At 36.4% G+C, this 18,793-nt stretch overlaps 1 protein-coding gene across 11 annotated transcripts in view; it reads right to left on the reverse strand.

Annotated features, from left to right (window-relative positions):
- The window catches only part of Stau2 (staufen double-stranded RNA binding protein 2), a 282,856-nt gene that overhangs the window by 251,042 nt on the left and 13,021 nt on the right, over positions 1-18,793 (reverse strand). The window contains exon 2 of one of the 11 annotated variants that reach the window (XM_087190481.1): positions 940-1,014. The exons of the other annotated variants lie outside the window; for them this stretch is intronic. The gene's annotated coding sequence lies outside the window, so the exon portion shown is untranslated. The remainder of the gene's footprint in view (positions 1-939; positions 1,015-18,793) is intronic. 11 annotated transcript variants of the gene reach the window in all.

Raw genomic sequence — 18,793 nt, forward strand, 5'->3', positions numbered from 1 at the left:
CAGATTACTTGTAAGGTTAAACATCGTACATATTGGGTCATTTGCTTTTCCTCTTCTGTGAGTTGCTTCTGTCCTTTTTAAATTTTGATTACTTTATATATTATAGTTATTAATCTTTCTTATGGTTTATACTTTTTATGGCTTAAGAAATCCTTCCCTAAGGTGACCCTGGTAGTGTACCCGCATAATTCCAGCACTTAAGAGGCTAAGGCAGAAGGATCACCATGAGTTCAAGGTTAGCCTGAGCTACAAGGTGAGTTGAAGGTCAGCCTGTACTATACAACAAGACCTCTCCAAAATCCAAAAGAAAAAGAGAACAAGAAGGAGAAAGTCTTTCCTTCTATTCTTTCTTACAGTGAGGGTTAGAGGGGCTTGGGATATAGTTCAGAGGTAGAATCCTTGCCTAAGTTTTATTCTTACACCAACAGAGAGAGAGTGCAAGCAAGGAAGGGGTAGAACCAGGGAAAGGGGGAGATCTACCTAATTCACAAGGCTACTGTAAGATTAAAATTTTGAACTGTATATTTTTCTAAAGTACACTGCAAATGTAAGGTATTTACACAGCTTCAGAATATTCTAACACTATATTATTTTATTCTCTATTTCCTTCATCTTAGAGACATATTTAACTGCTTTTTATAGTTTTTCTTTCTTCTTCCTTTAATCAATGCCAAAAATAATTTTAAATCTAAGCATAAAATATGTAAGTGGATTGCTTCCTGCACAGTTAAACTACAGTTACAATTGTTGGAGAATACTTAAAATGAATGAAAATCCCTGATTTTAGGAACTTCATCTACAAACTTTCTTTGGAAAGATTTAATATGGAAAATAGGATTTTTTAAACTTTAATTCTCTTAATAGAATAATCTGTTACAACAACTTGCTCATGAACATTATGGTTAAGAAACTATAAAACCTGGGTGTGGTGGCACACACCTATAATCCTAGAAGGCAGAGGCAGGAGGATCCCTGGAGTTCAAGGCCAGCCTGAACTACATAGTGAGAACCTGTCTGAAGAAACCAAAAAGAGAGAGAGAGAGAGAAAAAAGAAACTATCTTAATGAAAAACCACATAAATACCGGTAAAATATGGGTAAAAAGAAAAAAACTAACCAATTAATTGTAGGACTAATACAACTGACAGCTATTCTACAATTAAACCAAACTATCTTGCAAACTTTTGGAACCGTATAAAAAGGTAAAACTCAAAAGAGGTTTGAGAGAACCTGCATTTTACTTAATCCACTGTGTACCATTATCACATAAATAAGCATTTTATATAATGTGCAGTTCAATTCAGAAAGTCATACAGGGCCAGGGGTGCAGCTCAGTGGTGCTGAGCCTGCCTGACAAGTGCAAGGTCCTGAGTTCAATTCCCAGTACCAGGGAGGGAAAAAAAAAAAGGAAGTTAGAAATTTTGTGATCTGAGGATTTAGTAGTCAATTTTGGCTCCTGCTTAGCATAATATGAAATATTCAAAGGCAACTGTGAAAAAACAAATGACTATCAAAAAGCAAGTAACTGTCAAAAATGAGAAAATATCAACTCTGATTTAAAAACCAGCCAATTCTGCATAATATTGAAACAGCATTTATACTTCTAATGTGCAATTTTCTTTTTTCTTTTTTTTGCAGTACCAGTGGGGATCGAACTCAGGATCTTGTGCTTGTGAGGCAGGCGTGGTGCCACTGAGCTAAATCCCCGGCCCTTAATGTAAAATTTTCATAATTCACTAATGCTGCATGTTCATGTATTATGATGCAAAAACTTATTAGGAACCCAGCCAGCATAACATGAAATTTTTATGGTGTGAGAGATTTTAGCAGTGTAAGTTTTAAACAAATGAGAATGTAATTGAAATAGTACATTTATAGTTATATAAATCTGGTTTGGTAAGAAAACCTGATCTAAACCCTTTTAAGGAAAGTACTAATAAAATATATTTCATCAATTTTAACTTTCTGCTTCATAAAATTAACATGAATCAAATAAAACATTTTAATGTGTAACTGAAGTGCTGGTGTAAGAAATGAGCAAGATCCAACTTTGATAAAGCTTTATAATTAAAATTGAAACATTTAAAGTTGATAGATTAGAAAATAATTATAACGTAATGTTTTCCTTCACAAAATAAGTAAAACTATTTTAAGTAGCAGTTTCTCTATTTGATCAGAAATCTAATTAATATTAACTACTTGACAGAACTCAGTGATGGAGTAAGAATTTTTAAATTATGCCAAAATTAGATAACATATCTACAAAATTATAGAACAAATTCTAAAATACTGAAATATATAGACTTTATATATAATTAGAAAAGTTAGCTGTGTAAAGTAAGAAACACATAAAATGTTGAATAGGTAGACATTTTCAAGAAATCTAATATTGTTATCACTGAGAATATACTGAAATAGACTTTAAGTCAATTTGATAGCTGGAATAGCAGAAGCCAAGTTAGTTAATAAAATTAATACTAATGGATTTTAGCTATTTGGAGAGGGTGCCATATGATTTTTCAGGGCCTGTTTTGAATGTAACTTATTGCTATCTATGTGACCTTGAGAAAATACTTAATGTGATATGATTCAAACATACAGTGAATGCTTAAATTTTTTTAAAAATTACAGTAAAAAGACACATTACCAGTAATTCACCTCCAAATTATTTCAAACACACTTATTTCATAGTTCTTGCCACTTTCTGAACAGCAATTCTAGATAGACCTTCTTTGTGAAATGTCTTTAGTTGCACTGTGGTGGTTTCTCTATCGTCCTGAACTGATTCAAAACATTTACCTTTCAGTCATTTGATTTTGGGTAAGAGCCAGAAGTCAAATAAAGCTAGATCCAGTGAATTCAGTGGATAAGGGCACACTGTAATTTTTTTTTACAAGACTGCCTTTCTGTTGGATGGCACCTGGCAGTAGCATTCACCATATTTTTGATCACACCTCATAAAGACACTCATGAAAGGGGACCTCCAGAACTGCTTCAAAAAGTGACAAGAGTGATGGGGCAAGTGTGCTTGAAGCAGAGATATTTTCGGAAGATTAATGGAAATGTGTCTTTTACTGTAATAAATTATATTTTAAAATTCACCATATATTTTGATCACACCTCATAAATCTCATTTTCTATACAGTAAAATAGGAATAATAATTGTTTTTTATCTCACTTAACAGTTGTATGAATTGAATGAGACAAGATAAGGTATAGTTAACAATGATTAAGAATCCAATTATTCTGATTATGAATAATTATTTCTTAAAACACATTATCATCAAATAAATCTACTGATATCATTTTATAAATTTCTTTCATGGTTTTCTAAGTGCCCATATTCTGAATTAAAATATTCTGTTGGGAGAGGTTGGTTTTACTCATATAAATGTACTTCTTAGTATTCTATGGAAAGCATGTTAGTTATTATTTTTCCCATTGACTTACAAATCCATAAATTTGTTTCCACTGAAAAATTCTTCAGTGTGATATAAATTACACTTTAAGATTTCTCATAAGTGTGTAAGGATATTCTATTTTATTTACATGTAACTCACCAAACCTTGATAAGAAACATTAGTAAAATAATAACAATAGGTATCAGCATGTCCAACAAAAATATAGACAAATTTTATATTTTTAGATAAACTCTATTTTTTATATCTTTACAAAATGCCCTGGGCTTTCTAGGACTTGAATCTTCAAACTATTCTAAAATAATGTAGCTCACAATTTTCAACAAACCACCAAAAATCTCTCTCCCCGAAGGAGCTCACAGTGTGAGAAAAGAAACAGACACATAAAAACAGAAACACCAGAATAAACTATCCACACAAACCCCTGCATAGGCAAAGGGGTGTGGAAAGATAGGTTTTAAGAGGTAGTAAGGAAGAGAGTTAGGTAAGGAAAGCAGGAATTCACTGAGGTAAGAAGATCAGAGAGAAAAAGACTAGGCTTCTCAAAAATGAAAAAGAAAGTGCATAAAACATCACATTCTGGCAAATACAAGTAGACCATTAGCAAAATACAGAATAAATGGAAGGAAACAGCAGGACAAAAATGTAACTAGAATTCAACAGAATATCAAAAGTTTCCTAAACTGGAATTTAGAGTAGCAAACATTAAAAAGGCAGTTGTCAGCCAGACTTGTTGCTAATAAAAATCAACCCAAGCAAATCTCTCCACAGAAGACCATTTCTCTACTGGTTCCAGAAATGCACTGGATCCAGTTTTACATCTCTTTTCCAGCTCCCCTTTTCTTATTCTCTGCTACTGAAGGAACTCACCTAATTCTCAAGTAAATTTTTTTTAAAAAACAGAAACAAATATCAGAAGAGCAAAGGAATTTATGCTGTTGCCTTCTACAAGAAATGTGACTGTCTACAGCTATAATTCAAACTGACCTGGTAACTTCAAATTAAACCTTACATAAGGCTATCCAAGCAGAATCACTAATGAGCTACTCAGACAAACTGCTGTATTATAACTGTCTACCCATCATGAAAAAGTTCCTCTCTCACATAAAAAGTTAAATTGAGAAGTATTAAAATACTTCTATATAAATATAAAAATACCACAAAAGCACAAGAAAATTTAAATATTTGTCATAACATTATACCATAGAAGATCCTTCTAGATAAGGCAAGAAACCTAGAAGCCCTTCTAGGAAAAACTGACAACAACATAAAAATGGAATATTTCAGAGAAGTAAAACACACTATAAATGACACTTTAGAACCCATCTATAAGTTGGGCATGGTGGCACATACTTGTAATTCCAGAACTCTGGAGGCTTGGGCAGGAGAATCACAAAAGTTCAAGCCCAGCCTGGGCAACTTAAGACCCTGTCTCCAAATGAAAAATTAAAAACAAAGCTGGGGAAGTAGCTCAGTATTGCAAGAACAAACAGATCACACAAACAAAAAATCTATAAACCAGTGGATAAATACTTGCAACATATGAAGACAAACTGTTAATATCTGTAAAATATGAAAATAATATAGATCAATTTTTAAAGCCAATAGAAATAAGGCAATTAATTTTCATAATTTATTGAGTAAAGATGTTTCAAAATTAAATAACTCAAACTGCTGTGAGATAATTTTTCCTATTAGACTAATAAAGACTTCTGGTTTTGATTTATTTAACTGATACATAAAAACTGTAGTTACAATAGGGTAACATGTTTCAATACAGGTATACACTTTGTAATGTTCAAACCAAGTTAAGCATATCTATCTCCTAAAATGTTTATCTCTTCCTCATTTTGGTCTTTTGAGACAGGGTCTCATTATGTAGTCCAGGCTGGCTTCAAACTCGCTATCCTGCCTCAGCCTCCTAAGTGCTGGGATTACAGAGGTGTACCACCATATGCAACTCATTTATATTTCTTTATGATAAAAACTTTCAAATTCCTTTCTTCTAGCATTTTTAAGAGTACAGTAGGTCATTTATATTTTTAATGCTCATGTAAGTACTGGCAAGCATATCGGAAAACAGGTGCAAACTCTTACTGGTGCAAATATAAATTAGCCCTTTGTTCTACAATGTTGTTATGGTTTAAATCTAAAATGTTTCCCAAAAGTCTCATGTATTCAGAGGTGGGGGGTTCTGAAAAATGATCACATCATGGGGGTGGCTGTACTTATCAGTGGATTAATTCATTGATGAGTTCACAGCTAAACATGCTATTAAAAGGTGGAGCCTGATCAGAAGAGGTGGGTCAGTGATGATGTGACCTGGAAGGGTGTGTTCTTGTGCCCACCTTCACCTTTCTCTCTGCTTCCTGGCTGACACAGGTTGAACACCTTTCCCCCACCATGCCTTTCCACGATGTCTTTTCTGCATTGAAGCCAGCTGATATGGACTGAACCCTCTGAAACCATGAGCCAAAATAAACCTCTCCTCCTTTAAGCTGTGGGTATTGGGTATTTTATCCCAGCAATGAAAAACTGACTAATACAGAAAACTGGTACCAGATGTGGTGTCATTTCTGTGACTGATTATACTTAATCATATGGTTTAGAAGCCTTTGGAACTGTTTTGTGAGAAAAGTTTGGAGAATTGAGATGGAAAAAATACAGGTTATAAGCAGAACTTGATAGGCAATTCTGGTCAGAGCTCGTAAGACCAGAATGCAGACAGCAGAAAGAAAAGGTGAGGCTTCTGAAGTTTCAGCTGGAAACAACCGTTTTGCGAGTTAGACTAGGGGTCATGCATGTTATACCCTGGCAAAATAACTGTCTACATCTTGCCCATGTCCCAAGGCTTTGCAGAAGGCCAAGTTTAAGAGCTATGGACTAATTAATCTGATGATGATATTTCAAGGCAACTCAGTATTTCGGTATTGTCATGGGTACTGCTGGCTGCTTTCAGATTATTTCCTTCTGCTTCCTTTGGGATTTGCTCTTTTTTAGTTTCTTAAGGTGGAAGCTGAAATTGTTCATTTTGGATCTTTCTCCTTTTCTGATATAGACATTTAGTAGTATAAGTACTAAGTACTATTTAGTGGTATAAGTATGAAGTACAATTCCCTCAGGTACCATTTTAGTGTTTCATCTTCTATGTCACTCTTAGTATGTCATAATGTCATTATTGTTCAGTTTAAAATACTTTTTAATTTCTATTCTTTGTTTTTTTTTTAAGACAAGGTCTTGCTGAAGTTGCCCATTGGGCTCGAACTTCTTAGTCATAGATTGCCTGTACGTTATTCAATTTCCAAATATTTAAGGCTTTTCAAAAGCTCTTTCTACTAATGACTTCTGATTGGACTCTAATCAGAGAACATTCTTTTTATGATTTGGACCCTTTTGAATTTATTGAGAATTATTTTATGGCCTAGAAACTATTTCATATTGTTACCAATATTGTGAAAAAAAATGTGTTTTCTGATCTTCTTAGATGACGTGTGCAATAAATAATTCAGGCCAAGTTAGTTAATTTGTTATTCAAGTCTACATACTTTTGGTGATTTCCTATTTGTTACATCAATTATTGAGAGTGGTTACTAAAAATCTCTGATTATGACTGTCATTTTCCGAATTTCTTGAATTTCTATTAGTTTAGGTACATAATCATTCAAGTTCTCTTAATTGATCCCTTTATCTTTACAAATGAAATTACTACCTTCCTGGTAGTAGTCTTGCTCTAAAATCCACTTTGCCTGGTATTAAATCAATCCAAGATTCTTTTCCGGTTACCATGTTGTATCAGCTTCCAGTCCTTCTTTGGGGGGTACTGGGGATTGAACGCGGGACCTTGCGCTTTAGAGGCAGGCGCCAGAACCACTGAGCTAAATCCCCAGGCCCTCAGCTTCCAGTCTTTCACTTTTATTCTACTTGTTTATTTCTGGTGAGGAAGCATATAGATGGATCTCCCGGTTTTACACAATCTGACAATATCAGCCTTATATTGGGATGTTAAGACTACTTATCTTTCATGTGATTATTCATATGGCTATGTTTGAGTCTTTCATCTTGCTATTTATTTTATATATATATTGTCCCATTTGATCTTTGTTCCCTTTTTCATCTTTATTTGGCTTCTATTCGATTTTGTTGATTCCATTTTATCTCCTTTTTCTGCTTATTAATTATAACTCTTTGTTTTGCTATTTTAAAGGCTGCTTTAGGGGATATAATATACATCTTTATACATTTTTCATATTAAACTATCTCATGAGCCAAACACTGCAGCATAGGCCAGTAATCTCAGCCAGTAATCTGGGAGGCTGAGCAGGAGGATCACACATTCAAGAACAGTCTGGACAATTTAGTGTCTTAGTGAGACCCTGTCTCAGAAAACTTGAAAAGAGCTGGGGAAGTAGCTCAGTGTTCACTGTGAAGAAGACCCTGGGTTCCATCTTCAGTACTGAAAGGAAAAACAACAACAACAAAAGCCTCACATAAACTACACAAACTATCTCATAACATGCTTCCGTTTCTCCCCTCCTGTCAATAAGCTATTAGCAATCATTTTACTTTTATGTACTGTATCTCATAAATCCCACAGAAGCTTGTTAATATTTTTACTCTAAACAGTGAACTACCTTTTCAGGACATTTAAAATGGAAAAAAAACTTTTATGTATTTGTCATTTCTGGCACACTTCTTTTATGTAAATCTATTTGCAACTAGTATCATTTTCCTGCTATCTCCAGGGCTTAATTTTCTTCCAGACAGGAAACATAAGTGATGCATTCATTTGTATACTGTCTTTGTTTCTGATTTTGAAACATATCTTTGCCATATAGAATTCTAGCTGATACTTTTCATCTTTCAGTACTTTGTAGATGTTTCTCCACAGCTTACTTGCTTTGTTTCTGGTAAGAATACTATCATCTTTATCTATCATCCTCTGCATATAACATGACTGTGTCTTTTTTCTCTGATTGACTTTAAAATATTCTATTTAACATTTGAATTCAGCAATTTATAATGTACCTTGCAGTATTTTGCTTCATGTTCTTTATACTTGATTCATTTAATTTCTCTGATCCATAAGTTTCTGGTTTGTTACAGTTTATATCTAGATGTCCCCCCAAAACCTCATGCACTCAAAGGTGGAGTGTTTGAAAGGTGATTGGATTATTGGGGCTTTCAGCTAGCTGACTTGGTATTACGAGGTGCAGCCTTTTTATTTTTTGAGATAGTTATTAAGTCATTACGATGCCTATGCTCAGCTCAAATACTTGATTCACCTGCCTCAGCCTCCCAGCGTTCTAAGATTACAGGTGAGCACCACCATGCCAAGCTCAGTTACAGCATATTGATAGCAACTCTTTACTTATATCTTTGTCTACCAAATCAATCATTTATCTCTTTCTAATCAGTGGTTTTACCTTAGCTATGAATCATATTTACACTCTTCCTTGCAAACAATTTTTTATTGAAGTGAAATAATATAACATCAAATTAATCCACTTGAACAGTGGTACCATTTAGTATTCACAATACTGTCTGATCACCACCTATGTATCTAGCTCCAAAACATTTTTATCATTCCAAAAGGAAACCCCAAGGGCCAGGGATTTAGCTCAGTGGCACCACGCCTGCCTTGCAAGCACAAGGTCCTAAGTTTGATCCCCAGTACCGCAAAAACAAACAAACAAGCAAACAAAAGAAGTGAAACTGGCCACAAGGAGACCCCAAGCTCATTAGGTAGCTGCTCCCTGTTCCTCCCTACTCCTAGGCCCTGGCAATCACCAATCTGAATTCTCTCTATGGATTATATATTCTGGATATTTCATATAAATGAAACCATCCAATATGTTTACATTTTGTGTCTGATTTCTCTCACTTAACATCTTTAAGATACATCTACATTGCCCCATGTGTCAGTACTTCTCTTTATGGCTAAATATTTATGAAATGTAGATAATATAATTTGTTTACCCATTCATCCACTGATGGATATTTGGGTTGTTTCCATCATTTGTCTGTTGAAAATAGCGCCACTACTATGAACACCACATACATGTATTTGTTTCAGTATCTGTTTTCAGTTCTTTCAAGTATATATGTACCTAGAAGAGGAACTGCTGGGTCACATGAAAATTTTATGCTTTAATCAGATGAACAAATTCATTTTCACAGTGGCTGAATTCTCTAACATTCCCACCAGCAACATGAGAGTTACTCCATATTCTCACAAATACTTGTTATTGCTGATCTTTTGATTTCAGTATCTATTTGCAATTTTCATTTGCATTTCTCTGATCAGGAAAGGTGTTGAAAATTTTTTTCATGTGCATTTTGGCTACTTGTACACTGTCTGGAGAACTGCCTATTCAAGTATTTTGCTCGTTTTTAGTTGGGTTGTGTTTTTATTGCTGAATTCTTAGTTTTATTTCTTATATTTAGGGAACTTTCCTTTTTAATGCAGTATGTCATAGTGATCCAAATTCACTGTTTTACATATGTATCTTTAGTTGTTCCAGAACAATTTGTTAAATTATTTTTTACTTCTTGAGTCAATCTGGCTATTTTGTATTTCTAGGAATTTCTCTGTTTCACATAGGTTATTCAATTTGTTCGCTTATAATTGCTCATTTTATTTTCTTTAATCCTTTTTATTTCTTTAAGGTCAACAGTACTGGCTCCACATTCAAATCTGATTTGGGAGCAGGGTACTGGGTAATGAACCCAGGACCTTCTCACTGAGCTACATCCTTGCCCATTTCTATTTTTGAGTAAGGGTCCCACTGAGTTGCAAAGTGGCCCAGGCTGGAATGGAACTTGCAATCTTCCTGCCTAAGCCTCCCTGAGTGCTGAGATTATAGGCACATGCCACAATACCCAGCTGCATTCTGATTTGTGGTTATATGCACCTTTGCTGTTTTTCTGTTAGTCCAGCTAAAGGTGTGATAATTTTGTTGATCTTTTGAAAGAACCAACTTTTGTTTCACTGTTTATATTGTTTTCCTAATCTCTATTTCCACTCTGATCTTTATTTTCTTTTTTTCTGCTAACTTTGAGTCTAATTTGCTCCTCTTTTTCTAGGTTCCTTAAGGTATAAAGTTAATCTTTCTTTTTAATGTAGATATTTACTGTTACTCTTCTCCTATGAGCACTGCTTTCACTGCAACAAATAAGTTGTGCACATTGTTTTCATTTTCATTCATCTCTAAGCATTTTCTAATTTCTCCTGTGATTTTTTTCTCTGACTTTTTAAGAATATGTATAATTTCCACATATAGTCATCCCTTAGTATCTGTAGGACACTAATTCCCAGATCCTACCCCAGCCCCAATGATATCAAAATCTGAGGATGCTCAATTCCCTTATACAAAGTGACATAGTATTTATATAACCTATACATATCCTCCTGTATTCCTTAAATAACCTAATTACTTATATAATAAAATGTAAATGGCATGTAAATAGTTGTTATACTATATTAAAGAATAACAAGAAAAAAATTCGTACATGTTCAGCACAGGTGCCAGTTTTTCTAAACATATTCAATCTGGGATTGGTTGAATCCACAGATATGGAACCCACAAATATGCAGAACTGAATATATCTGTAAATTTTCTAGTACTGTGAAATTTCTAACTTCATTCCTTTTGGTTGGAAAAAATAATTTGTGTGATTTCCACTTTTTTAATTCATTGAAAATTGTTTTGGGTCTCATGTATTACAGAGAATGCTTTATGTTCACTTGAATGTGTATTTGGCTGTTGCTGGGTATTCTGCGTTATGTCTATTAGGTCTAGTTGGTTTACATTACTGGTCAAGTCTTCAATTTCTTTTTTGATCTTCTGCTTGAAAGTTCTATCCATTATTGCAAGTGAGGCAAACTTTGGCGGGTGGGGGGGTACTATAAACAGCTAAGTTAGGAATATTATAGGTAGTCAGACAGTGCTAGACCCTCAAAGAAGTCAGTGCAGAACATAAAAATACATTACAATTGTGGCTGGAGGTGCACTGGTTGAAGGCCAGGCCTCAAGATAAAGATGAAATGACTACACCTGCATACTTCCCCAAGGGAAGAACAATGATTGATACTCTAAATAGGAATTAATCTCCTTAGGTGAGAGACCAAGACCTCCTGACCCATCCCTCCAAAGAAAGGTCCTCTTTCTTTACATGTATACTTGCTACATGACTTGCTTCCCCACTGGATCAATATTAGCTAAGCAATTGAATTTGTAATCTTACTGGTTGATCTTAGTTTTGTGCCACCTTGTACCTGTCTTGTGATTTCATATCCATCCCGTGATGATTTTGCTCTATAAAGCCTTCCCCGTAAGTGGAGTCCAAGGCAACCCACTTTCTAGTCCCGTCCTGTTCGTTTCAGGCAGGAGCTGTCCTTCAGTAAGTATTTCCTACTCTTGCAAAACTTCATGAACAAAACCCAGACCACATGCGAAATACTACAAATAATCAACAATTGGTACCTCATCTTATTAAAAAGTTTTGCACAGAGCAGGGGATTTAGCTCAGTGGTTCTGCCACCTGCCTCGCAAGCGCAAGGACTCAAGTTCGATCCCCAGTACCAAAAAAAAAAAAAAAAAGTTTTGCACAGCAAGAGAAACCACCAACAAAGTGAAGTGACAAGACACCGCGTGGAAAACACACAGCAATTCAGATAAAGGACTATTATCTAGTGTATATAAAGACCTCAAAAAAATCAGAGCCCCCAAATTTAAAGAACCAATCCAAAAATGGGCATCTGAAATGAACAGACATTTCTCAGATGAAGAATTAGAAATAGCAAATAAATATATGAAAAAATGTTCAACATCACTGATCATTCGAGAAATGCAAATTAAAACAACACTGAGATTCCCCCTCACTCCAGAAAGAATGATTCGTTATCAAGAAATCAAACAGAGGCCGGGGATTTAGCTCAGTGGTTCTGCCGCCTGCCTCGCAAGCGCAAGGACCCAAGTTCGATCCCCAGTACCCAAAAAAAGAAATCAACCAGCAACAAATGCTGGTGGGGCTGTGGAGAAAAGGGAACCCTTCTCTACTGTTGGTGAGAGTGTAGATTAGTGCAATCAGCAGGATTTCTCAAAAAACTAAAACTAGAGGTTCCATTTGATCCAGCTATACCTCTTCTTGGTATCTTCTGGAAAAAATTAAAAGCATCATACCACAGCAATATATGCATGTCCATGTTTATAGCAGTACAGTTTGTAATAAATAAATCTTGGAAACAGCCCAAATGCCCATCAACTGACAAGTGGATAAAGAAGATGTGGGGTTTTTTATACAATGGAGTACTACTAGGCCATAAAAATGATGAGCTTCAGACATTTACATTTATAGCTAAATGGATGGACCGTGAGACCATACTCCTAAGTGAAATAAATCGGACATACATGTTTAAATACTGCATTGTTTCTCTGGTGTGAGAAACTGAAAACGAAAATAAGGACTGAAATGTATAATAGATGTTGGGAAATGGGAAGAAAGTATTCAAATGGGAAGGGAAACAAGGGAGGAGGAAGGAAGAAAGGAAGGGATAAGAAAAAGAGTGAAAATGAAAGGAAAAAAATGAAAACAAAGCTTTTATACATAGGGAGGGGAGAGGGCTTGAGGGGGAAAATGGGATAAAATAAAATAAAATTGATTAAAAAATAAAAATAAGTGCTACTTGATCCTTTAAAGAAAATGTTTCCTACTCTTAACCTCCACTGTTCCTAGAATTCATTCTTCCATTTTAGAGAACACAAACTTGGCATAACAGGCAAACATCTATTTCTCCTATACCATCCCTAGATCAGGGGTGCTGGGGATTGAACCCAGGAACACCCTACCACTGTGCTACATCCATAACCCTTATTTTTTGAAACAGGATCTCACTAAGTCTCCCAGACTGGCCTTGAATCATCCTCTTGTCTCAACCCCCTTGAACAGCTGGGATTACATGCATGCAGTGGTGCACTCAGCCCAATTTTTTCCTAGATGACAATAACTAAATTCTACATTGTTAGGTTCTGATTGTGTTGGATTCCTCCACTATCCACTATCTAGTATTTTGCTGCACTGTTAACTTACTTAGAATCCCTGGGAGCTCTCTCCTGACTTTTTTGTTTTGTTTTTTGAGACAAAGTCTCACCATGTAGCCCAGGCTGGCCTAGAATTCATAGAAATTCTCCTGCCTCAGCCTCCCAAGTGCTGTGATTATAGGTGCGCACCACCACCCCCAGCCCTCTGGTGATTTTTTCCAAAACCCCATGTTTTTACAATGTCTTTTTTTTTTCCTTAAATTCTTTTATTGGCACATTTTAGGTATACATTTACATTTATCGTTGGGAACTTGTACATTTACATAACGTATCTTGGTTTTATTTTTTCCCCATTCCCCTGCTCTCCCTTCAATTCCTCTACCCCTCCCTATTTACAAAGACTTTGTCTCCATTTTTTTCCTTTTCTCACATTTTCTCCTTTCCCTTCTTTCCTTTCCCCTACCCCTCCCACTTCCCCTTCTCCTCTGGACCTTCCTATTTCATATTATCAACTACTATCAATTATTCATTTTAATCCTTATTTACACTTTCAGTTTCTCACACCAGAGAAATTATTCGGTATTTACAAATGTGTGTCCTATTTATTTCACTTAAAAGTATGGCCTTGGGGCCGGGAATTTAGCTCAGTGGCACTGTGCCTGCCTTGCAAGCGCAAGGTCCTGAGTTTGATCCCTGGTACCGAAAAAAGAAAAAAAAAAAAAAAAAGAGTATGGCCTCAAGGTGCATCCATTTAGCTATAAATGTCTCCAGTCTCTCATGCTTTATGGCTGAGTAGTACTCCAGCTTTTAAAAAACACATCTTCTTTATCCAGTCTCCAGTTGATGGGGAATTGGGCTGTTTCCAAGCTTTAGCTATTACAAACTGTGCCACTATAAACATGGGTGTACATATATCGCTGTGGTATGATTCTTTTTTTTTTTGGTACCAGGGATTGAACTCAGGTCCTTGCGCTTACGAGGCAGGCAACAGAATCACTGAGCTAAATCCCCAGCCTGGTATGATTCTTTTAATTCTTTCGGGAAGACATCCAGCAGAGGAATAGCTGGGTCAAATTGGACCTCTAATGCTAGTTTTTTGAGGTATCTCCATATTGATTTCCGCAGTGGTTGCACCAGTCTGCACTCCCATCAACAATGGAGAAGGGTTCCTTTCTCTCCCCAGCCCCACCAGCATTTGTTATTGGTTGATTTCTTGATTGCAGCCATAATTCTTTCTGGGGTGAGGTGGAATCTCAGTGTTGTTTTCATCTGTATCTCTCCAATGACCAGCGATGTTGAACATTTTTTTTATGTTTATTTGCTGCTTTTACTTCTTTGTCTGAGAAATGTCTGTTCATTTCAGATGCCCATTTTTGAACTGGGTCTTTAAATTTGAGGGTTGATTTTTTTAAGTTCTTTATATATTCTAGATAATAGATCTTTGTCTGCAGTAGAGCTACTAAAACTTTTTTCCCACACTGTAGGTTGTCTCTTAGCTCTATTGGTGGTTTCTCTTGCAGTGCAAAAGCTTTTTAATGAGATGAGATCCCAGCTGTTGATTCTTTGTGCTAGCTCCCATGCTACTGAGGTTTTGTTCATAAAGTCTTTTCCTATGCCAATGTCTTCAAGAGTTCTACCTATCTTCCACCAAGTTTAGTGTTTCTGTTTTAATATTTAGATCTTTAATCCACTTCGATTTTAGTTTAGTGCATGGTGATAGATATGGGTCTAGTTTTAATCTTTGGCAGGATGAAATCCAGTTTTTCCAACACCATTTATTAAAGAGGCTATCTTTCCTCCAGTGAAGATGGTTGGCTTCTTTGTCAAAGATGAGGTGGCTGAGTATGTCTCCAGTTGTTTCTGCATCTTCTAATCTATTCCACTGATCCTTGGGTCTGTTTCTTTGCCAGTACCATGCTGTGTTTATCACAGTGGCTTTGTAGTATAGTTTCAAGTTGGGGATTGTGATACCCCCGTCATGTCCCTATTGCCTAGAATTGCTTTTGCTATTCTATGCCTCTTCTGGTTCCAAATGAATTTTTGGATTGTTTTCTCTAGTTCTGTGAAATATACTGTTAGGATTTCAATTGGGATTGCATTAAATCTATATAGCAGTCTTGGAAGCATGGCCACTTTCACTATATTGGTTCTTCCGACCCAGAAACAAGGGATGTCTTTTCATTTTCTTATATCCTCTTCAATCTCTTTTTTCAGAGTGCTGTAGTTTTCAACATAGAGGTCTTTTGCTTCCTTCATTAGATTGATTCCTAGATACTTCATTTTTTTTGATGCTATTGTGAAAGGAATTGTTTCCCTAATTTCTCTCTCAGTGAGTCTCTTATTTGTATACAAGAAGGCTACTGATTTTTGAGTGCTGACCTTGTATCTGTCTACTCTACTGAATCTGTCCATTAAGTCTAGAAGTCTTTTGGCTGAGCTTTTTGGGTCTTCTATGTAGAGTATCATATTGTCAGCAAATAATGTCTTTTACTAGGGGCTTCCAAAAGGTTCTGTGAAGCTCTACAAATTGGAACTCAAAGACTCAAGGAGAACCCTCTGCAGAAATCCAGGAAGCAAAGACACCTGAGTACATGCTCTTGCTTTTTTAGAATGTGCTACCCCACCCAGGGTCACACCCTGCAGCTCTTCTGCACTGGTAATATGTGGTGCTAATCTCGACATGGCCTTCCCAAATTCTTTTTTTTTGGTACTGGGATCGACTCAGGACCTTGTGCTTGCTTGCGAGACAGGCAGTAGATCCCTGGTGGCCTTCCCAAATTCTCATCTTTGTCTCTGTCTCAACAAGACTGCTGGGCTGTTTTGGTTCCTTCTCCTTATACTGAAGCTAAGAAACTGCCCTTAGGTCACTGATGGTGAATCTTCTAGCGAGTTCAATGACAACAAACATTCTGCTGTAGCACTTTTCCATAGGTTCACCTGAAGTGCTGTACCTCCTTAGTTTCCATTCCCCATGAATCGAGGTTGCCTGTCATCTAAAAACCACTGTTCACATATTTTATATGTTCTGACCTTGCTTAAGGAGTAAGGGTAAATTCTTACTGCATAACAAATTACCCCTAACTTAGTTGATTTTAAAACCAAGGTTTTTTTCTCAGTTTATGAGGGTCAGCAATTAGGGAGCAGCTAAAGCTCCTTGTTCTGGCTCAGAATCTCTCATGAGGGTGTGCCAAGAAAATCAGTGGGGCAGTAGCTCAGGCCTGGAAGCTTGACTAGGTTGGGAACCTGTGCTCCCCTAAGAAGATTCACGCACATGGTATCATCTAACTCTCACAATCATCGAGAGAAAGAGAGAGAGAGAGAGAGAGAGAGAGAGAGAGAGAGAGAGAGAGAGAGAGAGAGAGAATGCCACAATGTATTTTATGAATAACCTGTCCTCAAAAATGATCCGCCCCTTGCGCCTTGTTCTCTCGATCACAGACCAACTCCAGAATAATGTGCATGTAAACAAGTAAAAGTACTTTTTACACATTTTAACCTCTACAGGTTTACTACTTTTCTTATCCACCAACCATAGACCTTATCCTCTGGCTAAAAGAGAAAAGGGGCAGATTCTACTTCACAGCCAAGACTGAGAAGAAAATAAATTAAGAAAAAAGTTTCTATTGCCTATGCCAAAAAAAAGGAGGGCACTTGAAGCCAAATGGCTCATTTCTCTAGATGTTCAATGAAGTACCTTCTGGCTTCCTTTCTCCCCATCTCCAGAGCCAGGCAGAAAGAGAAAAACAAGGGGGGGGCTGGGGATTTAGCTGAGTGGTGCTGCCACCTGCCTTGCAAGTGTAAGGTCCCCAGTTCCATGCCTGGTACCAAAAAAAAAAAGAAAGAGAAAAACAAGATTAATGATAACATTAACCAGGTAATATCAGGACCAGTGCTAAATATTTTGCCTTCCCTAATTCAATTATTCCTCACAACAAACCTGTCAGGCACATCATTATTCCTTAAATTCTAAGTCTTTTCTTTCTTAATAATTGTATCTTGGCTTTACACTATTGTCTTAGTCACTTTCCTCATACATAGGACACAATATCCAACACCCACAACTTAAAGGAGAAGAGGTTTATTTTGGGTCACATTTTCAGACCATGGTTGGTCAGCTGTAAGGAAGAATCAGCATAGCAGAAGCACCTGGGCAGAGGAACGCTGTTCACATCATGGTGGCCAGGAAGCAGAGAGAAGGGAGAATCTGGGGAGAGATCCATACCCTTCCAGGTCAGGCCTCCAGTGACCCTCCTCTAACCAGGCCCCCTCCTGATAGCAAGTCAGATGCAGTGCCCTGTGTATGATCCAATCACATTCCCAAAGTCCCATGCATGAGCTCATGAGAGTTTTGGGGGTCATTCTTCATCTTAAACATAACACTACACAGTACAATAACAACTGCAGTCATTCAGAGTCTTGGACCTCTAATGCCAGGCTCTCCCAATGTTACAATTGTCTAATGTAGACTTCTCTAACTCCTCAGGACACAATGACCTGTCAAGTCAGCCTCACTAGCCAATCCCAAAACACTGGCCCTATTTCAGCCACTGTCTTTAAATATTATTTTACAGCACAGGTATCTTAATTTATATTTGTTGCAATATTAAGTTAAAATGAGTTTCCTTTTGCTAGGGGCTTACAATGAATTAACAGAATAAAAGTCCCAAAATATACCAAACCCCTACCTATTACGGTACCCTGGAGACCAGTAGATTCCCATTCGTAATTTGCTGAATAATGAATTTAAAAAGTAATGCTTATAAATACTAATTCAGAAAATTTTCAAAGAATGTATATTCCATTATCTGGATTGCCACAGTTTGTGTTCATTCACTTCCTGAAGAATATCTTAAGCTGAAAGTCTGTATTCATGAAACAATGACTTCCTTTTTCTCCCCTCCTCTAAGCCCCTGATAACTTCTAGTTTGCTGTCTCTATGAATTTGCCTATTTTAGGTACTTCACATAAGCAAAATTATATACAGTAGTGTCTGTCTTTTATGTCTGGCATATTTCACTCAACAAAATGTCTTCAAGCTCATCCATACTGCAGTATGTATCAGAATTTCACTGCTTTTTAAGGCTGAATAATACTCCACACACCATTATCTGTTCATATGTTGATGGAATTTGGGTTGTTTCTGCTTTTTGGCTATTCCAAGTAATGGTGCTATGAACACTGTTGCACAAGTATCCATTTGAATCTCTGCTTTCAGTTCTTTTGGGTATATTCTGAGAACTGAATTGCTGGATCACATAGTAACTTTATGTTTAATTTTTTAAGGAATGCCAATGAACTGTTTTCCACAGTGGCTGTACCATATTGGATTCCCACC

Source organism: Heterocephalus glaber, unplaced genomic scaffold, assembly GCF_053883595.1.
Source record: "Heterocephalus glaber isolate CG9 unplaced genomic scaffold, H.glaber_assembly_v1.0 deba00001553, whole genome shotgun sequence".
NCBI lineage: Eukaryota > Metazoa > Chordata > Mammalia > Rodentia > Bathyergidae > Heterocephalus > Heterocephalus glaber.